Source organism: Rhineura floridana, chromosome 1, assembly GCF_030035675.1.
Source record: "Rhineura floridana isolate rRhiFlo1 chromosome 1, rRhiFlo1.hap2, whole genome shotgun sequence".
Taxonomy (NCBI): domain Eukaryota; kingdom Metazoa; phylum Chordata; class Lepidosauria; order Squamata; family Rhineuridae; genus Rhineura; species Rhineura floridana.
This window is the reverse complement of record NC_084480.1, coordinates 25521824-25547686: the sequence shown is the minus strand read 5'-3', so window position 1 is coordinate 25547686 and position 25863 is coordinate 25521824. Positions and strand designations below refer to the sequence as shown.

The window sequence follows — 25863 nt, the reverse complement described above, 5'->3', positions numbered from 1 at the left end:
CACCACCATCCATTGTTTTCTCCACTCCACCCCTGTCTAGCTCTCCATCTCCTCCCTCGTCGCCTCTTACCCACCCACAGAGCATGAGGGAAGAGCAATGCTGCACAGAAGCCCAGTTTGAGGCACATGATTTTCATCCACAAATCAGAGGAGCAGAAGACTTCCCCTGCATCCCCCCTAAAGTAATGCCCAAAAGTAATGCTGGAAACATTACAATTACTCTACAAAATAATAAAATTACTCCTAGTTCTATTACAATCAAAATGTAAAGGAATTACCCACTCGTTCCTCAAAAAAGTGATGAATTACAAGTAATTCATTATTTGTAACTAATTACTTCCAAGCTCTGAGTACATTTCAAAGTACATCTAAAGAGACAATCTGATCATATATTCTGCTACAGTAATCAACACATTTATTCTGTTTCTCTAAACAGATATATTTTGTCTCTCTGCATTTAATATTTACTCCTCATCTTTTTAGCTCCATTTAAAAAAACCTATAGGATAACACAGGGCAGAATAGCTATAATATGTGATCAATGCAGTTTGTAGCAGTGTTCTACACAGGAGATTGTTATTATAAACTATGAATCAAAGTGCATGTAGAACATTGGTGTGATATTAGTTACCCAAGATTTAAAATCTTTTACAGAAATTGTGAAAGGATTTTAGACTTGATTTTGTAGACTAGACAAGAGATTAGCAGGACCTCCTCTATGACTAAAGTATGGTCTTACATTGATCCCTTTGGGTTCAACATTGCCTGGAACTCAGGAGCTGCCAGTCTTCCCCCTGCCCCACTCAAGGGCCTGCGGCACGACTCGGCTCACACGCGAGAAACACCATCCCCTGGACTTACCATAGCAACCTGACCAAGCAAAGGGTGGCTGCGGTAACAACAAAAAATACTTGTGGGCAGCACGTGCACCCGCCAAAGCTCTAAAAGAAAAAGCAAGGAAATGATGTAAGCTTATGGGCTTTATGGATGGAGACTGGCATCGCTCTAAAGCCCTGGTCAACTCTATGGTGAAAACTCTAAATACATTGAAGTCTGGGCAAAATGGGCAGAAAACTGCCTCCATGTTTTGCCTTCTATCTCTGGATCCATAAGGGCTAGAGACTAATCTTTTTCTTTTCTTTTTTTAAATGAAAAATGAGAATCCGGACCACCTAATGGACTAAGCAGGCACTGGGTGGCATGGATAGAATATGGGTAAAATGTGGCTAATCGGGCAATATGGAAACCGTACCAGGCAGTACCTAGGCCCCATTGCACGGCTAGAAAATGGTTGTTTTTTCCTGCTTATCTGAAAATCTCATAAACTGAGTAAGTATATAGCTTTTGATCTTTTTTCTGTCTTGTGTGCATGAGTCAAACAAGTTTGAATTTTCCTGGACTGTTTAAGAGGCCAGCATTTTGAAAACCTTTCCCATATGAAGCTTTAATCCAATATTTGCTTTTCTGGGAGTAAAGCTGCGATATTAATCCCACATACCTAGAGTAAACCCCATTGAATTCAGCAGGATTTACTTTTGAATAGACATGGTTAGGATTGTACTGTAAATTAATGGGACTTTTGAGTGAACATAGCAAAGTATTGTGTTTGTGTTTTTAAAGCAATTAGGCAGGGCTTACATAGGTATCTCTGCTTTTATAATGTAGGAAACTAATACTGATTTTTAAAAAAAAATGTTCTGCAATAATCAACTGGTTTTGACAATAAACTATTATATGGGGTGTATGTATTTTTACATCTCCAGTGTGTGTGTGTATGAAGTCTTTCTAACAATCCTGTGAGGCAGGGTTGGTGATTGGAACCAAGGCAGCTCACAACAAGAAATAAATCACTTTAAAATCCAATAACCATTAAAACTAGTATAAACAGTTGCAAAACAGCTTCAAGTGGCATGATTATGAATTTTGGGTTGGGTTATTACTTGAGATTGTAGTTCTGTGCATGCTTCCTTGTTTGAGTAAGCCCCTTGAATACATTGGGACTTGCTTCTGAGTAAACAAACATAGGATTACACTTCAAATATATTTACAGGTTGTCTAAATAATAAACATCTTTGACAGTCTGTTTTGCCAGCAGGCAAGAAAATTCAAGAGATTCTAGAGGCAATGAGCACTCAAGTGGAAAAAAATTACAATGCTTTAATTGAAAGAGTTTTATTACAGGCAAGGCACTTAAACAGATAGAAGCAGCTCTTGAGCACAGTTGTTATCTTACATCTCCTTTCTGTTGTCCGGGAGCCCCAGATAAGAACAACACAGTGATCCCGGTTAGCCCCTCTTACACAGCACCACACCAATCCTGGTCTGTGTTGAAGCCCCCAGAGCAGGAGTTAGGGACCCTTATTTATACCCAAAAGAGCCTTGGACCTAGGTGCAGGTTTGCACCTGTGACTTTAACTAGCTATACCTGTGGGGATGTTTTTTTAAATTTGGGTCTCATGCTTCTGCTTTTGTTTATTAATTCTGTTTGTCAGTGTCCTTCTTTGTAGCAGCCTGATTCATTGAGTTCCCAGCGCTTAGCAGTGTATGTGAAAACATCCTTCCTAATGATCTGTTGGCATCCACTATCTATTTTTGCCAATTAAGAGCCTCTTTTACCTCATCTGTATTACATAAACAAAGCTTCTCAGACTAATGTACCACACAAGCAGGGTGAGAAAGAAAGCAACAAGCCCACCTGGCTGGGATGCAGGGGCGTGGGACAGGAGTATGGGACAAGGGAATTGAGCATGTCACACTAAGCCTTATACATCGAGATGTCTTGCAAAAATATGTTCCCATACACTCCACCCCTTGGCATCCACCGTTCCTTTCCTGTTCCTATGCCTTGGTCTCCCCACTCCACCAGGTAAGGGCTTGCACTCTTTTATACAAGTGTTGAATCTTGACATACTGAAAGCAGCTTATTACTAACAGGATTATAATAAAACTCAGTATCAAGATGATCCACTTTCCCAATATACTTCCTCCAAAGACACCACATAGACATATCTGATTAATTGTCCCTTTGCATAATTTCTCCCCTCAGTCTCCCCACTTGTGGGTGGGTCTATAATGTAATACCATATTGTGTATCATTAGTCACCCATTTTCCCTGTAACATTTCATTTAATGCTATGTGCCTTCAAGTCGATTATGACCTATAGCAACCCTATGAGTCAGCAACCTCCAATAGCATCTGTTGTAAACCACCCTGTTCAGATCTTGTAAGTTCAGGTCTGTGGCTTCCTTTATGGAATTAATCCATCTCTTCTTTGGCCTTCTTCTTTTTCTACTCCCTTCTGTTTTTCCCAGCATTATCGTCTTTTCTAGGGAATCGTGTCTTCTCATTATGTGTCCAAAGTATGATAACCCCAGTTTCATCATTTTAGCTTCTAGTGATAGATCTGGCTTAATTTGTTCCAACATCCAATTATTTGTCTTTTTCGCAATCCATGGTATCTGCAAAGCTCTCCTCCAACACCACATTCAAATGAGTTGATTTTTCTCTTATCCGCTTTTTTCACTGTCCAACTTTCACATCCATGTATAGAGATTGGGAATACCATGGTCTGAATGATCCTGACTTTAGTGTTCAGTGACACATCTTTGCATTTCAGAACCTTTTCTAGCTCTCTTATAGCTGCCCTCCCCAGTCCTAGCCTTCTTCTAATTTCTTGACTATTGTCTACATTTTGGCTAATGACTGTGCCAAGGTATTGATAATCCTTGACAAGTTCAATGTCCTCATTATCATTATCAACTTTGAAGTTACATAAATCTTCTGTTATCATTACTTTAGTCTTTTTGACATTCAGCTGTAGTCCTGCTTTTGTGCTTCCTCTTTAACTTTCATCAGTATTCGTTTCAAGTTATTACTGGTTTCTGCTAGTAGTATGGTATCATCTGCATATCTGAAATTATTGATATTTCTCCCTCCAATTTTCACACTTCCTTCATCTTGGTCCAATCCTACTTTCTGTATGATATGTTCTGCATATAGCTTAAACAAATAGGGAGATAAAATAGACTCCTGTCTCACACTCTTTCTAATTAGGAACCAATTGGTTTCTCCATATTCTGTCCTTACAGTAGCCTCTTGTCCAGAGTATAGGTTGTGCATCAGGATGATCAGATGCTGAGGCACCCCCGTTTCTTTTAAAGGATTTCAAAGTTTTTCATGATCTACACAATCAAAGGCTTTGCTGTAATCTATAAAGCCACAGGGTAATTTCCTTCTGAAATTGCTTGGTCCATTCCATTATCCAATGTACGTTTGCGATATGATCTCTGGTACCTCTTCCTTTTCTAAATCCAGCTTGGACATCTGTCATTTCTCGCTCCATATATAGTAAGAGCCTTTGTTGCAGAATCTTGACCATTGCTAAAATAAAATCTAGCTGATTCCAAGGAATGGATAAATACAATCTTTGTCCTGATACTATCCATGTGCCTGTCCCTGTTACATTCATGCAATTGCCCTGGGTCCCCAATAGCCATGGTTGCTGTGCCAAAACATGCTGTTCACACAGGGATAAGATGGCTGCATGCCTTCCTTCTTGAGACAGCTGCGGTGATGGAGGCAGCATGGGATTGGTGTCATTGGCAAAGTCCCTGGCTGACAGCGCCCAAAGGGTACCCAGACAGGCATCAGAACTAGCATCCAGGTCCATTTCATTCTATTGCTCATATACAAAGGAAAAATAATTGCATGAGCAAAACAAAAACAGCACAGATAGGGAACCATATGAATTATGTCATACAAATACTCAGGGCCAAAGGAATACCAAGGGTCTCTTGGTCTATTTCCCCATTTGGTGCCTGTATAGGAGGCACTACCCACACCCCTCCTTGGGCTTTCCTGGGTCAGTCACTTCACAGGCACACTTAGCTTTTCACAGATTAGCTGTGCCACCCGCTGGCCCACTTGCTGTGCACTGCCCTCTGAACTGGTGTTATGTAACAGCACCTTTACTTCCTGTTGGAAATCAGCATCTACCACCTCTCGCAACACCTGTATTCCTTTAAGGGCTAGGTCAGATCTAGATGCAATTTGCCCATAGGTTCCACAGAGCATTGTAGCTCCCGCACTGTCAGGTGTTGCCCAGAGGGGAAGCACTCCATATGGCTGGATCTTCCATACTCGCAGGTGCTCACTAAGTATAGATGCTGTCAAACCAATCATTAGCTTTGAGCATAACTCACATGTAACTGCTGTGGCTGCTGCATCTACTGGGTAGAGGATACCTCGGTGCAAGGCTCACTCTCTGGTTGCCTTGGCCCCCAGATGCCCTGATTTTTCATGAGCCTATCTGGCTGCTATTGACCCCTCCTTCCCCTGCTCTAAGGCAGGCAATGTGGCCTGAACTTTGGCCAGTTGGTCAGCAGCCTGATTATACAATGCTTCAGGTGTCCCTGTAGCATGCCCATACATACCTACAAATACCTGTATATGTGGCAGCAGACTACTGATTTTTTGCCACCACTCTTGGCTCCACAAAGGGCAGTTGTTAATGCAAAACCCATCCTACTTCCATTTAGGGAACAATGTTGTCAACCCTTTATACACTGCCCATGAATCAGAGAGAGAGAGAGAGAGAGTATATATACACCTCATCAGCATGTTGTTCCCCCCACTTACCTGTCAGCCAGCTTTTTAGCACTGCCCTTAATGAAGATGGCAGCCGCAGCTTCCCTAAAGTACTGAAGCCGTTGCCGCCATCTTAGTTGATGGCAGAGATGTGCGCGCGTAGCACGCATGTGTGCCATCAACAAAGATGGCGGCGGAGGCTTCATTCCCCTTAGGGAAACTGCGGCCGCCATCTTCATTAAGGGCAATGGTAAAGACTAGACAGGTAGGGGGCGTGGGGGGTGCGGGGGGCGCTCATGCACACACACACACCGGGGGGCCAGGGCAAGCTGATGCCCAAGGGCCCCCGCATGCCTGGAGCCAGCCCTGAGTAGAGTTATTATGTGCTGATAGGGTCTCACTTGTGTCAACAATTGTGCCACAGCATTCTGTACTAACTGCAGTCTCCGATTCAGGTTATGCTGCATGGGGATTTCTGTGACCTTGGCTGACTGGCTGCTAGGATTTTTTAGTTTGGGTTTATTGTTAGGAACCCTGACTGGTTGTAGGATGCTGAGTTTTCAGCCTTACTCATTGGAATTTTGTTGTGGTTGGTATGGTATTGCATTTAAGAGATCATCACTGTCTTTTGTTTTTCTTTTCTATTTGCATTTCATTTATCTTTAACCTCACTCCCTTACATCCATAGAAGCAACAACAGTGGTTCCATGTACTCAGCTCAACCTCCTTAAACCCATTGATGATGCACCTTGTTGGTTGCATGATGGTTTGTTTCTTCTCCAATAGTGGTAAAAGAGAATTAACATACTGGGAAGTGTGGCTGCAATTGTTGTTGTTCCCAAGATGCTGCCTGTGAAGGTAGACTAAGCCATATGCATTTTCTCTCTGTCAATTATTACTCACTGGAATTGGGTTGGCTGTCAGAATGAGTTAATAACAGCCCACAGGGTAGACAGAAAAGGACTGAGAATCTTCTTACTCTTATTCATTTCTCAGACCTCTTTCTGAAGTGAAGGGTCAAATCTGTAAAGAAGTTTGGAGAAGCCATGTTAAAAGGTAGGGGCAGGGCATTCCAGGCAGGGTGTTGCCAACCCTGCTTTGATATGAATATCTTACCAGGGGATCCCTTGTCAAGCTTTACCAACAGCAAGGGGAGGGGGAGGGGAGGAGGAGGGAGGGGAGGAAGGGCAGAGGGAAGGAGGGCGATTGGAGCAGGCAGGAGGGGATTGGAAAGGGAGGGGAGGGGTGAAGGGGGGAGGGAAGGGGGAAAGGAGGTGATGGGTGGGAGGAGCAGGGTTGATCATTTGCATGCTTATTGAGTTGAATGGGATTTACTCCCATGCAATCATGCTTAAGATAGGTAAGCCTGATCATGGAGGAGGGGGGGAGGGGAAGGAGGGGGTTGGAAGGGGATATGGGGAGAGTGAGGGGCAAAGGAAGAGGGGGCAAAGGGCAGGGGATATTTGAGGGGAGTATTTTAGTTCAGTGGGATTTCCTCCTGTGCAATCATACTTAGGATAGGTGAAACTGACCTGGGGGAGGGACAGGGAGGGGAGGGGAAGGGGAGATTGGGTGGCCACTGGGCAGAGGGGAAGCCCCTTTCCTTTCAAAAAGGAGAACATTGTGAACAGTATCATTGCTTTTCAGGGTTTCCCCCACCTTTTTATTCTACAGCAGGCGCATGTAGTCTCCCACACAAATTTAAACCAAAGCTGTCTCTGGCCACATCCACACCAGACCTTTCTTCCACTTTAGACAGTCATGGCTTCTCCCAAAGAATCCTGGGAAGTGTAGTTTGTGAAAGGTGCTGAGAGTTGCTAGTAGATTCCCTGTTCCTGTCACAGAGCTTAATTGGAGCAGCTGACTGTTAAACCACTCTAGCCACTGAAGCTCTGTCAGGGGAATAAGAGCCTGCTCTCAGCCCCCTTCACAAACTACTTTCTAGGATTATTTGGGGGAAGCCATGACTATCTAAAGAGAAATAAAGTTCTGGTGTGGGTGTGGCCACCTGATTAGCCAAGCCAATCAGCTGTGAGTTTGGCATTTAGAACACTGACAGTTGGTTCTTACTGAACATGGCTTGGCTTATCACTGATTCCAATGCTAAATTTCTTAAATTAATTAAAAATTGGCTGGGCATTTTTTAAACCTTTAAACTGCAGAAGATGAAGGTCAGAGTATGAGGCAAGGTCAGTAATAGGATTTACAGGTACTCTGTGAACATGGCTGATATTTAATTAATTTCAACAAATTATGAGAACTCTGACAGAAAAAAGTCCAGCCGGGGTCTGTTTTCTCTCTCTCTCTTTTTACACTTTGAACTCTCAATTCCCTCTGACTGCTTTGTGTATCACCATGAAAATTTGGAGGTTTGTTAAGCAAGCGTTTCTGAGTTCAGGACTGTAAGTTTTGTAAAGGTTTTGTTTTGAAATGAACTTATGGGAAGCATCAGAATGGCATGAGGGGTATTTTCAATTTAATATTGCAGAATGAGAAAAACCCATACTGGCTATAATATACAGCCATTCTCATGGCTGTATAATTAAGTAGCACTTTAGAGACTGTACATAGGAGCAGAAATACAAACAATGAGAAATGGTAGAAAATATCCAAAAGTAGATTTTTTTTTTAAAGGCTAGATTTTGGCTAGACAGTTTAATGAATTACATAATACGGGGGGGGGGATGAAATTGAAGTGTTTGTAAAAACGGCCAAATTCTGACCATAAAATGTTTGACATCCACTAGATTTCCCACTAGCCATTATAGGCAGCAAAAGTTGCCACCAGACATGTGCCTAAAAACACTAAATTTTAGTTGGCAAAACATTAAATTGGCAACAATGCGAGATATGCTCTGCAATGCACAACAACCTTCCCACCTTGCTTTCCTCCAATTGCAAATCTTTAGGTTTGCCAACTCCCTCCACCATCCATCAAGATTTGTGTTCATTCAAGATTTGTGTTTGGTATCTACCCCCTTTTATCCATGAGACAAGGACACTGTGGATTCTTGAGGAGAACTTTATTGATCACATCCAGTCACATTCTTGGCCTAATTCCTCCTGCCCTGTTTTCCTCTCCTCCCAGCTCCTCCCCTCAACTACTGGGCCCTGCTCAGGACAAACTTCTTACACTCAAACTTATTATTAACAGAATACAACACTGTGTTTGCATTCCCTCTGTAACTATGCCCTGCCCCTCTCTTTGGATGCCTGAACTGTATTTCTGAAAGCTCAGCTGAAGTTTTAAGTTACTGCAATGTTAGAAATTTGGGGACCGAAGGAAAATTTCATTTAGGGGGCAGAAGTATCATTTTGGGATGCCCCCCAATCACGACATCCCTGCAGAGGACTCCTTCTAATAGAGTACTATGCAGCATGCATCTGAATGCCAGAGTTTTAGAGATCACAAGTGGGGAGAGGGCTGTTGCACTCTTATCTTGCTTATGGGCATCCTCTAGGCATCTGGCTGGCCACTGTAAGACCAGGTGTCAGCTGGGCCCTCCTTAAGTTCTTCTTGGAGCAGTGATAGCTCGTGCTGTGTGTGTGTGCGGAGGCAGTGGTGTCTTTCCACTAGCAGTAGGCCTGCACTCACGGGGACAGATATGGGGTGGGATGAGATGGCGTACCTGCAGGGCCACCGTTGCCAACTCAGAGGTTCCCTAGACCTTGCTACTGGCACCTCTCCCCACCCTAATCCTGACATGTGCAGCACTGTCACCACTAGGAGGATGCCATTGCCTCTGCCCCTCACCCTCACGAAGCACCACTCAGACAGAGGACTGCCCTCTGTAAAGTAGCCAGGAGAGACTTGCATTGCAAAGAAGAAGGATGTGAACAGGTGAGTGAACTGATAGGTGGTTTGTTATACAAACAAGGTATCCTGAAAGGGAAGTTGATGTGGGGACAGGAAGAGAAGCTGACAATCATGATGAGAAGGGATGGAGCACGGAGAAGAACTGGCAAAGCTGTTTGAGCCCAGGGGATTAACTGAACCCTGCAGAGGAGCAATGACTCCGTCATAACTCAGCTCCCAGAATAAGAGTGGGGAACCTTTTTTCTGCCAAAGGGCTGCATTCCCTTGGGGGCAATCTGTCAGAGGCTGTATGCTAGCAATGGGCAGAGCTGGAGCCACTGTGGTTGGAACTGAAGCCAGAGTAGGCAAGGATGGGGGAGAAATTCAATTTAGTTCACATTTAAAGGTGAACTTACCTCATTTGCTATTCCTGAAACAATACAACAACTGAAACACAGCTATCCTTCAAAATGCGCAGTTCTCCGAATTTTGCAATGCAGTTCTCCAGTCAAATAATGTCTACAAAAATGTACATACTGGGGTAAAGCATGCATAAAAATGCATATGTTCATGAAAATAATATACAAAATTTATTATATTAGGGGAAGTTGCTCTGGAAAAATGGGTATGTAAGGCAGGATGTGTGTCACTGGGCAAGATGTTCCACAAAGCAGGGGTGAGGGGGATGAGAAAAATCCAACCTGGCCTCATTGCAATAGTATCAGCCTCATTTTTGTAATTTTATTTTTCCTTGTTCCCCTCATTCCTCGCTTTGGGTAACGTCTCGCCTGATGAAGAGAACTCAAAAGTGTGCCACACTCATTAGTCCCAATAAATGCATTGCCCAATTGTGGATTCTGGAGCTGCTATTATTTTTTTCCGCATGGACCAATGCAACTACCTATGCATAAATTCCTGAACTGTGTCCTTCACTCCCTGTCAAAGTGACCCCTCCTAGACAAGATTGCTTGAAGGCAAAAATGTATTCACTGCCACAAGTAGCAAAATTTGCTCTGGCAGCTGATAAAATATGAGCCAGGCTGAAAAATTAAAAAAAAAAATAGAAGAGTGGGTGGGATTTTTTTTTCCTATTGTATTTTTAATACCTTTATGGCTTACTGTAAAGAGGCAGTGCATGATTTACATTGTAAGGGAGTGGAGTACTTTTTTCTGTTTCTTTTTGTGTATAGATTTGTTGACTATGTCAAAATGATTGTTCGTTTGCTGTATTTAGATTGTGGTGGCCTGTAGCTTTAAACAATAAAGTTAATTCATTCATATATTTGCTTGTTATCTGCTAACTGTGTAGCCCAGCACTTGAACTGAGGCTCTTTGGGAAAGGTCCATAGCTCAGTGGTTAGAATGAGGCGGGCCCAGGTTCAATCCATGGCATCTCCAGACAGGCCTGGGAGAGATTCCCTGCCTGAAACCCCTGAGAGCCACTGCCAAGTGTAGACAGATCTGACTCTGAGCTAAGTGGACCAACAATCAGACCTTTAGTGTAAGGCAGTTTCCTATTTCGTGGGGAGTGGCTGTAGCTCAGCGGTAGAGAATTTGCTTTGCATCTGGCATCTTTAGGTAGGATTGGGAAAGATTTTCTTCTGGAAACCTGCCAGTCAGGGTCAACAACACTGAGCTAGATGGACCAATGGCCTGACTCAGTATAAGGCAGCTTCCTGTGTTCCAAGGAGGCGTAGAAAAAGCACCATCAGCTTCCCTGCCTGCTTCAGTGTTTTGTATTTCTTCTCTTGACATTTCTGTCTTGGAAAGTAACCCTTTTTACCCCATAATGAGCACTTTTATTAGGTGTTAACACAGTGGGGAGGAGAGCCTGGCTGGGAGTCCAGAGTCTGTGAGTTCAAATCCCCGCTCGTGTCTCCTGGGTGTCAAGGGCCAGCTAAAGATCACCCCCCACAGGGAGTGGCTCAGGGGTTACGTGCCCTGCCACCTGTGCAGGCATGGGCAAGCTACATAGTCCCAAGGAGCCTGGTTGCCCCCCGGCTGGCAGTTGCGGACAAGGAAGGGGCTGGCTTGTGCAGCTGTGGCAAGCTGAGCAGGCCCTAGCCAGCTGGGGAGGACTAGCCTCAGAAGAGGACAATGGTAAACTCTCTCTGAATACTGCTTACCATGAAAACCCTATTCGGGATTGACTTGAAGGCAGTCCATTTCCATTTCAACACTGCGAAAAAAAACAGCAAGGAGGATTTCTCTTGCCTGACAAAAATAGGCTTTGCTGGAGATAAACAAGGGTGAGAATCTCCAGCTGCTTCTCTTCACATCTGAGCATCTCAGCAGCTATTTGTGAACATGCTTGTGCCTTTTCTATGAGGAAGCCAAATGCACACGTTAGTCTCAGGTAGGGCTGGGTGAGAAATTCAATTCAGTTTGCATTTAAAGGTGAACCCTACCTAATCTGCACTTTCCAATTCAATACGTGAATTAAAACACAGCCATCCTTTGAAATTCACCCTTGTCCAATTTTGCAGTGCAGGCCTCAGGCCAAATAATGTGTACAAGAATGCACTGACTTGGATCAAGTCTGCATAAAAATGCATATATTAGTGAAAGTAACATGCAAAAATATGTGTTTGGGAAAACTGCTTTGCAAAAAATGTGTACATCGAGAGAAATTCGCACTACAATGCTGATGGTTTTCATGAGGACTATTTTTAAAAATAAAACAAACCACAAGGTGTTGTGGAAATGCAGGAAACTGAAGTTGAGATTGGAAAAATGGGAAATGGAGAGAAACCAAACTGACAGGTTTGCCCACCCCTCATCTCAGGCCAATTGTTAACACCACAGGGGGGTTTGGTTCAGCCAGTTTGGCACTGAATTCTTAGAATGATTTCACATGGTACAATGAGCAGTGGGAAGCAGCTACTCTGGGGCTCCTCCAGATGACCTGGTTAGTGAGCATTCATCTTGATTTGCTTGCACAAAGGTTATGCAAAGATTATATAATGTCTGCTCTTTATCGAGCATTCATTCTGATTTCTTTTCAGGGAGGCTAAACAACAATGAGCATTCATCCTGATTTGTTTGCTTCATCAACCAGTCGTTTCTCCCATATGTTTTAGTGCATTTCCCTGTCACTTTCTTAACCACAAAAAGTATTTTATATATATAAGTGGATCTGTTGCACTAGAGGGTGACTTGTGCTTTAATCTACTTTAATTGCATAAATCTAAACTCCTGGTATGTGATTGCATCTCTCCCAAAAATACTGGCAGTCTGGAGGCAACTCTGCTTTCTCTTGGAAGTTTTTGTAAATGATACAAGTTTTTTTTTAAATTTCATATATTTATGTATCATTAAGTATTTATGATAGTTGCTAAACAGTTTACAAAATAACAAATACAGTATGTATATGTAACAAACAATGAATCTGAGGAACTACAGTAGAATAATACAATGAAATGGCTGTGCTGTGCCATCATACTCAGATGCAGAATGCTTCCGCAAACCAGTTGCTGGTAGCCGCAGGAGTGGAAAGCGCTGTTGCACTTAGGTCCTGCTTGTGGGCTTCCCATGGGCACTGTGAGAACAGGATCCTAACTAGATGGGCCACTGGCCACTGGCCTGATCCAGCAGTCTCTTCTTATGTTCTTATGAAATATAAAACAAAGTACAATGCAATGCAACATAAAACAATAATCCCGCCCCCCCAAACATCTTAAAGCGTCTTAAGAGTCAGGGATCCCTTCTCTCTTCAGCCTCTCTTGTGCCAAGACACATCCTGAATCACATTATTGTTGACCATTGAACCACACTGTCACTGAGTGTTTTTCCATCAAGTCTGAAAGTGTGGAAATCTGTAGCTAAGAGAAGTTATGTCTTTGCCCAGTCTGGGAATGGATAGCCAAGGCCGTTGTCATGGCAGCATCAAGATAGACTGGGAGAGTTCTAGCAGTTATCTGTGTTGAGCTGAGTCTTCTGTGCAATGTCTTTGAACTGAGAACTTCTCTCCTAGAGGGGGGGATCTTAAAGCCTTAAGCCATAATGTCTTAATAAAAGACTCTTAACCTGATCTAATGCATCTGAGACGTTTCTTGAGCAACTTAACTCCAACGTAACGTATGCTGTTTCACGCAACAACGCACACACATCAACAATTATATAACAATGGTCAGCTCACCAACACCTACACATCAAACCCAAATTATGCCTTACATCTAAACAAATTGTACAATACCCGCTCATTCAATATCTCCCGTCCTATTCTACTCCCATACCTCAGTACACACAAACACATCATCCACCCAATCATGCCAATATCTGCCTGTCAGTCACCGAACTACTATTGCCAATCACTCTCCTACTCTACTAAAAATGTACTGTAACACCACCAGGAGACAATGAAACTGTTCACTGACAGAAACAAATTGCCACCCATCAATTACACAAATATACTGTTCCCAGCAGCAATCTGGCTCTCACCCATGTTGCTATCACCGATCCAAGTTACTTACCCAAGGATGGGTGAAACTATACACATCCTCCCTGTCACCCCTTCCTCTTCCCGAGGAATACCCTCGGATGTTTAAACCCACATAAGAGGCACTCGTTGTCCCCCTTGGAGAGACACATGAGCTCCAAAAGTACCTTCCAATGTGTTAAGTCTGTCACCTTATTAAAGAAATCTTAATCAATTAACTACATGCATTCTAGTTGATTGCTTTATCACATCTGCATATATGGCTGAGTGGCTTGGGAAGTGCTCTGTGGTGTTTTTTGCAGTGTGAGTTCAAGTGCAGTGAGCTCTCTCTCTTTGGGAAGGGTTGTGGCTCAATGGGTAGGCCACATGCTTTGCATGCAGAAGGTCCAAGGATCAGTTTCTGGTATCTCTTGGTAGGGCTGAGATGGACTTTTGTATGAAACCCTACAGAGTCCCTAGCAGTTAGTGTGAACTAGAAGTGAGAAACCTGTGGCCTTCCAGATGTGATTGGACTCCAAGTCCCATCAGCCTCAACCATCATGGCCAATGGTCAGAGATGATGGAAACTGGAATCCAACTACATGAGGAGCTTCCCCACTCTGGTGTAGACAGTACTAGCCTAGATGGACCAGTAGTCCGAATTGGTATAAGCCAGCTTCTTACATTTTCAAAGGAGATGTTTTCTTTGGTTTTGGATGATAATTGTGCTGTAGCAGGCATCATATTTATCAGGGTGAGTCGTGACAGACTCTCACACCATTAACAAGCCATGTTGAGGCACATCAAGGAGTCCCCAACTTTGTGAGCAGGTCTGTCATTTAAGTTTTTTCAAAACTTTTTTTAACCTGGAAACTTTTTTAAAGAACATAACATAACAAGAGCCTGCTGGATCAGGCCAGTGGCCCATCTAGTCCAGCATCCTGTTCTCACAGTGGCCAACCAGGTGCCTGGGGGAAGCCCGCAAGCAGGACCCGAGTGCAAGAACACTCTCCCCTCCTGAGGCTTCCAGCAACTGGTTTTCAGAAGCATGCTGCCTCTGACTAGGGTGGCAGAGCACAGCCATCACGGCTAGTAGCCATTTATAGCCCTGTCCTCCATGAATTTGTCTAATCTTCTTTTAAAGCCATCCAAGCTGGTGGCCATTACTGCATCTTGTGGGAGCAAATTCCATAGTTTAACTATACGCTGAGTAAAGAAGTACTTCCTTTTGTCTGTCCTGAATCTTCCAACATTCAGCTTCTTTGAATGTCCACGAGTTCTAGTATTATGAGAGAGGGAGAAGAACTTTTCTCTATCCACTTTCTCAATGCCATGCATAATTTTATACACTTCTATCATGTCTCCTCTGACCCGCCTTTTCTCTAAACTAAAAAGCCCCAAATGCTGCAACCTTTCCTCGTAAGGGAGTCGCTCCATCCCCTTGATCATTCTGGTTGCCCTCTTCTGAACCTTTTCCAACTCTATAATATCCTTTTTGAGATGAGGCGACCAGAACTGTACACAGTATTCCAAATGCGGCCGCACCATAGATTTATACAACAGCATTATGATATCAGTCAGTTTAAAAGCTGCTCTGCTACCTTTTTAATTTTAAGTGCCAGCAGTCTGGTTCCATTCTGGTTCAAGTGGAGCCCGTCCCTTTTGTACAGGCCCGGCTTGTCCCAAAATGTTCCCCAGTGCCTAACAAATCCGAACCCTTCCACCCGACACCATCGTCTCATCCACGCATTGAGACTGCGAAGCTGGGCCTGTCTGGCTGGTCCTGCGCGTGGAACCGGTAGCATTTCAGAGAAAGCCACCTTGGAGGTCCTGGCTTTCAGCATCCTACCTAGCAACCTAAATTTTGCTTCCAGGACCTCACGGCTGCATTTCCCCATGTCGTTGGTGCCAACGTGCACCACGACCACTGACTCCTTCCCAGCACTGTCTACCAAACTATCTAAACAACGGGCGATATCCGCAACCTTCGCACCAGGCAGGCAAAACACCTTGCGGTCTACACGCCCATCACACACCCCACTGTCTATGTTCTTAATGATCAAATCACCCACTACAAGGATCCCTCCACCCCCTGGTGATATATCCTCGGCACGAGAGGATAGCTGCTCATCCCCCAAGGAATGGGTCCCTTCTAAGGGATCGTTTCCCTCTTCCTCAGCTGGATGCTGTCCTTCCCCGAGACCATCGTTCTCCATGATAGCAGGAGAGCTATCATCGTTGGAGTGGGACACAGCTATAACATCCCTGAAGGCCTCCTCCACACACCTCTCTGCCTCTCTCAGCTTTTCCAGGTCCGCCACCTTGGCCTCAAGGAAATGAAGTCGTTCCTGGAGAGCCAGGAGCTCATTGCACCGAGAGCACACCCATGACTTCTGTCCAACAGGCAGATAGTCGTACATGCTGCAGGCGGTGCAAAACACTGGAAAGCCCCCACACCCCTGCTGGCTTCTTACCTGCATAGTTTTGTTTAAGGTTTATTACGTCAATGGGTTGGAGACTGCAGTTTAGTTGAGGTCAGGGAACAGACGGGCAGAGTGGGGGGCCCTGGCCTCCTCACCCTGCTGCCGAACTCGCTCTGCTGCTTAACTCGCCTTGACGCTTCGTCAGCTGGGGCTCCCTCTAGCTCGTGGAGCTCCCTCTAGCTCGTGTTTTCTGAAAAACAAAACAAAACTTACTGTCAGTCTCTGTTAACTGAGTGAAATAGTTTATGGCTGCAGTAACATAAGTAGGAAATCATGAATAGCAGCCTGGCCATAAATCTGTCAGGCTTGAGTTGAAGAAAAGAGGCCTACAACTACAATAAGTGTAAGTACCAGGTGGGAAAAGCTGAGAGAGTGCAGAACAGACGAGTCCTGAGGTGGTTCAAAGTCAAGGTACCAGAGATCCGATTAGGCAGGGCAGGGTCAAAGATGTGGAATCACAAGCCGGGCTGGCTACAAGGAGACATTAAAGGTCGACATTGTTTCCAGCAAGAACTCCAAGCCACTCACAGCCTTTTAAGCTCAGCGTTTCAGGCCAGGTGTTTGCAATCAGCCTTCCTTCTTTCAGCAGCTTGTGGTTCTTAAACCGGCTGACTGCCTCTGTTGTTCCAACATCTGATGTCTCCTGTCTGCTGGGAGCAGTGTAGATTCCTGCTTGCTCTCTGAATCTGACAGGATGGCTCCAGTAGGGTCCTGCTCCTTGTCTGAAGGTGAAACATCTTGAGCTGCTTCTCTGCTGGTCCCTTCTCTTGAGTCAGAAGTCTCCCCTTTCCCTTCATCGGTTGAGTCTTCTGAGGGAGGCATGATACTGACTGAACACCCAGCACTCAAGAGGGGAGGGAATGGTGAGGAGATGCAACAAGAGAAGAGATGGGGAGATCTTTTGTTTTGATGGATAGGTCTAGCTTTTAATAATTGTGGATTAATTTCACTGTGATTTGGGGAAGGGATGTTGAAGTAAATAAACAGAGTTCTTCACGTGGGTCATCATTCTCCTTCAACTTTTGGTTGTGTGAGCAGGATGCAAGCAACAGGGTTAGACGATTGGGGTGGCCAGCTTCTTTTCCATTTTTTCCCCAACAAACAAAAAATCATAGCACTCTCTCTCTCTCTTCATGGAGGACACTTCCAGGAAGTAAGGGGTGACATGAAAGAACTGTGCCTTCCCCGGTTTTTTCATAATTAAGGTACAATCATCTAACATTATACCCCTGGACCTATTTGGCAGGAACCCAGGGTACCACCCTCATGTCCCCTGTGTTCAAATGGATTGCCTCCCCAAATGAGGGAGGGAATGTGATTTCTATTTTCCTAACACAAAAAGGCAAGGTCTGCCCTTGTGAAAAAAACTGCTGCACCTATCTTTACGCAATTTGGCAGGCATCATCCTCTCAGTAAGCCTACAAGTTTCATTGAATTCTGGCAGAAAATTTAAAAGTTAGATTTATATTTTATTTGTTAACATCCCCTGCATGTAAACTCATGTATGGAGTTGTTTGAAATTTGGCAGGCTTAGTTCACTCTGGAGGGGCTCCTGTGTCTGCAAATTTCATCCACTTATGTGAAAAGGAAAAAAAGTTATAGAGATTTTTAGATTCCCCATTATAGTCAATGAGAGCAGAACAGAGCTTTGGACTTAACAGATCAGTTTCAGACCTGAATAACAAATTGAATCTGAATGACATTGAGTGGATTGGAAACAGATACGGCTGCTTCCAAATGCTGCAGATACTAATACAGAGTGAATCTTGTGCTAGCTGCACATCCCTTTTGTTGTTGTTATGTGCCTTCAAGTCGATTACGACTTATGGCGACCCTATGTATTCACATCTCTCTCACCTTTAAGGGTACAAATCCTTCCAAGGCAGATTACAAGTAAAATCAAAATACAAGCATAAAATCAGACTAAAACAATTCAGGTGCATAGCAACTACCCACGGAGTAGCTGATGTCCGTTAGTTCTATGGGGAAAGAAACAGTCCAAATAGAGCAGGCTCTGCTGCCTTCTTTCCCTTCCCCACTTTGTATGAAAAAAACCTGCTATCCCATTAAATCAGTGCACCTTTGTTGTCAATTCATTTGTAAAAGGAATTGGTCAGATCAATTGGTTTCAAAAATGGATCGACTGCAAAGGTATCCTGTTACAGCCCTTTAATGCATTCCGTAGTCAGCAAATGAGATAGGATTATGTCTCTGACTATATAATTTTAATGCTTTTGTTTAACTTATACCTGGCTCTTATTTATTTATTTATCTTATCATTTGATTTATATCCCGCCCTTCCTCCCAGCAGGAGCCCAGGGTGGCAAACAAAAACACTAAAAACACTTTAAACATAATAAAAACAGACTTTAAAATACATTAAAACAAAGCATCTTTAAAAACATTTTTTGTAAAAGCTTTCAAGACTTTTTTTTAAAGAAGGTTAAAAACATTGTTTTTTTAAAAAAAAGTTTAAAAAACGTATTAAAAAGCAATTCCAACACAGATGCAGATTGGGATAAGGTCTCAACTTAAAAAGCTTGTTGAAAGAGGAAGGTCTTCAATAGACACCAAAAAGATAACAGAGATGGTGCCTGTCTGATATTTAAGGGGAGGGAATTCCACAGGGTAGGTGTTGACTCTTCTTCCAAAGAATTCAGAACATCTTATGTATCGTGCCTGGAGACAGCTGCCCTTCTCTCTTTTAAAACATTGTTCTACTCTAGTAGAACATATGGTGGGGCAGAGCCACTCAAATCTCTGCAAGTAGAGAACTAGCACATAGAGAGAAGTTCCAACCTAGCCCTTAGGCTATGTTACTGGTTTTCTATTTGCAGGGAGCTTTTAATGCAAGAGAGTGTTTTTTAAAAATGTGATCCCCTCGCTACCTTCACCAGTTCTCCCTTGGGCTGGTATCTACAAATGCAGCAGGATAAAGTGGTAGAATGAGTGGCTTCTATAGAAATTCCTGCTCCCATTTGGACCTGCACAGATGTTATGTTGCCTGTCACGGCCCTTTTCCGTGAGTCTTTGCATTCAAAGGCCAGAAAGGTAGTGACTAGAGATCAGATATTTTCTGGGCTCTGTTTCATTGGTTTTGCATCATAATTTATAACAATCTAATTTGAAGTTTTCCTTTTTCTTTTTTGCTTGATAAATATAAAATCTTAAATGTATAATATTTTACAAATTAGTGCCCGTCATTGCTAATTACACATCAAGTACAGAGATCAAGTAGAAGATTTTAGTATCTACTATGTCCTTAAGTTAAACATGCTTTGTAGTTTAATTGTTGATTGGAAGCCACCTTGTAATTTTGTTTTTAACTGACAGGTGCACTATAAATACTTTTAATAAATAAATATATGTAAGCCACCCTATTTGTTTGTTTTTTTAAAGGAAATGTGGGGTAAAAATGAAATAAATCCATCAGTCAATAAAAATTTAAATGCCACAGCAAGGAAGAGAGAGGCATGGGGAACAAGGGGAAAAATGGGACCCAACGCACTCTTGATTACTTAGGGTGCAATTGTAACCCCCAGGGTTGACATCTGGGGTTGGTGTAGGTTAGGATGGGACATAGGCCCCTCTCCACCAGCCTCCACTGTCAGAGAGGAGAGCCATTGGCCATAATAGATGAAAGGCGGCTGCCACAAATTCTGTATTGATAGCCAGCAGAAAGGGTGGGGGTGGAGCTCTGGATTCACTGGATGCAGAGCTCCCCAGATCTCACAAACAACCTGATCCTCAGGCCCCTGTGCTTGTGCCGGCATGGAGCTGGGACAGCAAAACAACCCCCTGCCTTCCACCTTGGCTGACAGAGCTTTGGGTGGGGTGGAGGATCCACTATTCTGTACCCCTGTACTTTGGGGGAAGGGCCATAGCTCAGGGGTTAGATTAGAGCATCAGCCTTGCATGCAGAAGGTCCCGGGTTCAATCCCGGCATCTTCAGGTAAGGCTGGAAGAGTTTTCCTGCCTGAAACCCTGGAGGGCCGCTGCCAGTCAGTGTAGGCAATACACTGGTTTGGTATAAGGCAGCTTTTTATGTTCTATGTACCAGCCTGTGTTAGCTTTGCCTGTCTCCTTTGGCTGTTTTTGCCCTGCCACAAACCAGCTTGCTGACTTTTGCTTTTTGCCTTCATGCCCATTTGCTACCAGGCCAAGTTCAAGGTTCTAGTTTTGGTGTACAAAGCCCTATACAGCTCGGGACCAGGATACCTGAAAGACCGTCTTACCCCTTATATACCCAGTCGATCACTGTGCTCTGCAGGTGAGGGCCTCCTGCAGATACCATCTTATCAGGAGGTTCGTTCTGCACAATATAGGAAACGGACCTTTAGTGTGGCAGCACTTACCCTGTGGAATTCCCTCCCTTTGAATATTAGGCAGGCGCCATCTCTTTTCGGTGCCTTTTGAAGACTTTCCTCTTTCAACAAGCCTTTTAGGTTGAGACCTATCCCAGTCCGCGTCTGTGTTAGAATTGCTTAATATGTTTCTTAATAATGTTTTTAACCCTTTTTTAAAGTTGTTGTTTTTTTAAATGTTTTTAATGGTGTTTTGTTTTAATGTATTTTAAGATCTGTTTTTATGATGTTGTAAAGTGTTTTTAGTGCTCTGTTTGCTGCCCTGGGCTCCTGCTAGAATGAAGGGCGGGATACAAATTAAGTAAATAAATAAATAAATGATGATGATGATCACACAAGGTGCTTCAGTCTTACAGGAAGCTCCATTCCACGTTTAGCCCCATTGAGCTAATCTAGATGCTAGTTCCTGAATTATAGCTATTAGGTTCTACCCAAGGTTTATTTATTTTATTTATTTATTATTTGATTTATATCCCGCCCCTTCTCCCAGCAGGAGCCCAGGGCAGCAAACAGAAACGCTAAAAACACTTTAAAACATCATAAAAAGACCTTAAAATACATTAAAAGAAATCAACGTTAAAAACATTTTTAAAAAGCTTTAAAAACATATTTAAAAACAAAAAAAAGGTTAAAAACATATTATTAAAGAAAACATATTAACAAGCAATTCTAACACAGACGCAGACTGGGATAGGTCTCAACTTAAAAGGTTGTTGAAAGAGGAAAGTCTTCAAAAGGTGCTGAAAAGATAGCAGGGATGGCACCTGCCTAATATTTAAGGGGAGGGAATTCCACAGGGTAGGTGCTGCCACACTAAAGGTCCATTTCCTATATTGTGCAGAAGGAACCTCCTGATAAGGCCCTCACCTGCAGAGCGCAGTGATTGGCTGGGTATATAAGGGGTAAGACGGTCTTTCAGGTATCCTGGTCTCAAGCTGTATAGGGCTTTGTACATAGCGGGGTGACATGTTGGCGATACCCTGCCCCAGTGAGCAGTCTCGCCGCTGCATTTTGCATCAGCTGCAGCATCCGGACCAACCTCAGGGGCAGTCCCACATAGAGTGCATTATAGTAATCCAGCCTGGAGGTTACCAGTACATGGACAACAGTGGTCAGGCTATCCCGGTCCAGAAATGGCCACAGCTGTCTTATCAGCCGCAGCTGGTAAAAGGCACTCCTAGCCACGGAGGTCACCTGGGCCTCTAGTGGCAAAGATGGATCCAAGAGCACCCCCAGACCTGCTCTTTCAGAGGGCGTATGACCCCATCCAAGGTTCTTGGCCAAACGTCAGATGCAAAACTTTGGCGTATGGCTAAAGGCATTTTCAGTAAATGTATGACACATGGAGGATGTAACATGTGCTTGACCTGCATGCATTTGTTATAAGATTTAAAAGAACCCCGTATGTGCAAATATATCCATGGAGGGTCCTTTCCTTACGACTGGGCTTTCTGCTTTTTCAGATAAAGGCAGCCTGGGGTCCATAAGAAAAAACTCCAGATCCACAGTTGGATAATACCTTTATTAGGGCTGAACAAAAACCTACAAAATATTGAGCAAACTTTCAAGTTCTCCAGAAGGATGAACTCCAGAAGTTCTCAAAGCAAGGATGGAGGCTGCAGACTCAATTAGTCTCTGGGTGCTTCCAGACAACCTGTTTATTGAGTATTCATCCTGATTTGTTTCCAGGGAGATTAGATGGTGTTGGCTATTTAAAGAGCATTCATTGAGATTTGTTTGTGAGGAGGTTAAATGACGTTGCCTCAAAGCAAATGTTATCTCACACTTTCCAGTGCATTTTTCCATCACTTTCCTTATAACAAAGATTTAACCTTTGGGTAAATGGGTTTGCTGCACTATGAATTGGTTGGTATGTGACTGAATCTCACCTGTAAATAGCAACAGTCTGGAAGCAATAGCTGGTCCCAATTTTTGAAAACCTACAACATGGTTGTTACCCAAATGTGTCTCCCACCTGAAGCGAAACACACAGGTTAGTTGAGGCATGAGAATGATCTGAGTAACAGCCGGGCTTTATGTTTTCAATAATGGGGATGAGCTATTGCTTCTTTAACCTAGAATCCTGAGTGTTATCTGATACTTGCAGTGCCTAGCAGAGACTAATTTGGTTTGCAATCTCTGTCTTGGAACCAAGACTGCGTATACAGCATACCTTTAAAGCACAGAATACTGAGAACTATAGTTTGTTATGGGTACTAGGAATTGTAGCTCTGTGGCAGGTAAACAACAGTTCCCATGATTCTTTGAGGGAAGGCATATGCTTTAAATGTGCTTTAAATGTATGGTGTATACATAACCCATGTCTAAAGGCAAATTTCATGGCTGCAGCATCCAGTCTAATTTCTGTAATTCTTTTTGATTTCTTGTTTCCTCATTCACTCCACTTCCTGTTTTGTGTAACATCTAGCCTGATGAAGAGTTCTGGAGGACTGAAAAGCTTGCTCATTATTTTGTGACATCTTGGTTGGTCCTACTAATAAAGCCATTGTCCAGTTGGGATTTGGGTCCTTTTTCAGAATTCTTGATTGCAAGGAGAGAGAGCCTTCCATGTATACAGCTGTATGTACACACAATAAGAATCTTTAAGACTTTGTAATGATTGGAGGGGCATCAGGTGCATACGATCTTGCTCCCCCGCTTTTCACACATTCATATAGGGTTGCATCCATATCTGAAAACGGCTAGCAGGAGACACAATTTGGCTACGTGGATGAATAAAACTTAAAGTGATTATTTATTTATTTATTTATTTATTTATTTATTTATTAAATTTGTTAGTCGTTGTTCTTCACAAAAGTGAACCCAAAGCAACTTACAATCAATAAAAAAGTTTTAAACCTGTATAAAAACTTAAACAAAACGAAAAGTTAAAAACACATAAGTATAACACCTGGTAAAATGTAGCTCCAGTGTTGACAGCTGGGGCTTTTCTCTCACTGACAGAGTTTCTGTTGAGCCTCTTCAGACAAATTCTAGTCCTGCTTCCACGACAGTGAAACAGAGCAACCAAGTCACTGTCAGCCCCTTTCAGCTTTAAAAGTCTTTGCTATGTTCTCACCACTGTGAAATAAAAAGTACTTGGCTTTCTATGATGCATAGGGAGTTCAGTGAGCCCTTTGTATGGAAAGTACATTGAAGTGAATTTCAAAGCATACACACAGATTTCTGTTCTGCATTTAAATATAAACACGCGCACCTTAAGAATGTAAATCTGAGGCTTAAAGCATGTCTTCATTGCTACGTTCATGTAATCTGTCCTTTGTAACCTTGTAAAGCTGTCAGTCTCGGAACATTTTGCATAGTGAAGAAAATTATTGTTTTGCCTACAGCAAGGAACATTAATGTTGCAATCTTGGCTCCTCCTCCAAAAAGCATATGAGCACATCCAACTCAGATTCCCACTGAACAGACTGGCTGAACGTCTTAGGCTCTGAGCTCCAAGCTGTACGGATTTCCCCTCTTCTTCCTGCTGCTGTATTCCTTTCCCTTTGCTTCCCCTGGGTCTTGCTTTCCCTTTGGATTTACAGAATCGGTTTGACACTATCTTACCAACACTGGGTTTTAATTTTCTCATCCAGGAAGCCTTTCTCGAACTGACATGGATCAAACCAGACTTCAGTACGTCTCAAGCGTGAGTACTGTGGTTTAACTTAGTCTTACAGCTGGGGTGTCCTTAAGGAGAAGAGATTGCCTTTTAAATCTATGTACTATAGCGTTGTCTGGACTTTTACTGGCAGAGCAAAGAAAGCTCTTTCTATGCTCATAAAATGAATATCAGAGCGTTAGGAACCAGCACAGTATGCAATCGTTAGCAGTTGGTTAAGTATGTAATCATTTACCAGTTTGGTTAGCCCTCCAGTAAGGTGCTAAAAATAGCAGAATGCAAAGACCTGTTGCTTATATCGTTCACGCAATAATTTGTGAAGCTGTATGGACTTGCTCAGATCATTTAGAAGGCTTTTTAAAAGCATTGTGCCTTTAGACATGACATCATGTGATGTCACTTCCCTTCTGCACCCCAGATGTGTATCGCTTAAACTTGCTAAAACAGTCTTGATGACCTCTGATGTAATATCCGATGAAAAGAAGTTTGGGGTGAAAAAACACAGCTCTTCTGAAGGTAAATTTGGAACTAAGGACCACTTTTCACTTCATCAGCCTGCCCAAACTGACGTGGAGTTAACAACCTTCCTCCACATTTCCCCACTGAAGATAGGTGGGTGGTGACCAGAAAGAGAGCCTTTTGTGTCATGGTTCCCATTTGTGGAATGCCCCCTGTAGAGAGGCTACCAGATGCCACGTCTGCAGTCATCTGAGGGCCAGGCACAGACCTTTAAATTTTCCTGGGCATTCAAGCAAGTAGTGTAAGCTCATCTGGAATGTCCTCTTCAGGGAGGCTACTTGGTGCCACCTTTGGAACTGTGGTTATACTTTTCCTATTCTCTGATGAATTTCCATGGTTTTAATATTGCCTCTGCTATTTTTCTTGTACTGGCCACGTGTCATGCTAACCATGGTTTAGTGCGATGTGCATGAGCAGCAGCAAGCCTAATGCTTCCATACTCCCCCTGCCCTCTCCCTCTTGCAGTGTGCTAGGAAGATGAATTTGAAAGCTTTTGCTTTCAGTTAACCATGGTGTCATGTTGACTGGAGTGACAAACTATTTAACACAGCCACGGGTTATGAACTTGGTTTGTTGAAACTAACCATAGTTAGTGTTTGCCACAATTCTGAAAAATGGAAAATTGTTGTTAACTAAAAGCAGCAGCAACACCTGTAATACTTATAAATACGTATAAATATTTATTATTGCTTTTATATCCCACCTTTCTTCCAAGAATCTCAAGGTGGTGTACATGGCTCTTCTTCTTTCCATATTATTCTCATAACAACCCTGTGAGGTAGGTTAGGCTGAGAGACAGTGACTAGCTCAAGATCACCCAGTATGCTTTATGGATGAACGGGGATTTCCCAGGTCCTAGTCCGAAACCTTAACCACTATACTACACTTCTGAAGAGACACATTAATAAGAATGATACAGAAATGGAAGGCTAACTTTGCTGTAAAGACAATACTAGGAATGTGAGCATTTCCCTTGTCTTACTAAAAGTATTTTGATTTCTATCAAAATTCCTAGTATGATTTCACGTGAACAGAAACCTCCAAATGTGCTCCAGTTTTTGCTTTTGGTTAA

At 43.1% G+C, this 25863-nt stretch overlaps 1 protein-coding gene across 6 annotated transcripts in view; it reads left to right on the top strand.

The window, feature by feature from the left end:
• Nucleotides 1-25863, top strand: part of PRLR (prolactin receptor) — a 255714-nt gene that overhangs the window by 75878 nt on the left and 153973 nt on the right. For 5 of the 6 annotated variants that reach the window (XM_061616207.1, XM_061616167.1, XM_061616197.1 and 2 more), the window contains one exon: nucleotides 24247-24299. The gene's annotated coding sequence lies outside the window, so the exon portion shown is untranslated. Of the gene's footprint in view, nucleotides 1-24080; nucleotides 24113-24246; nucleotides 24300-25863 lie in introns of those variants that run through there. The other variant, XM_061616216.1, reaches the window with a different exon arrangement.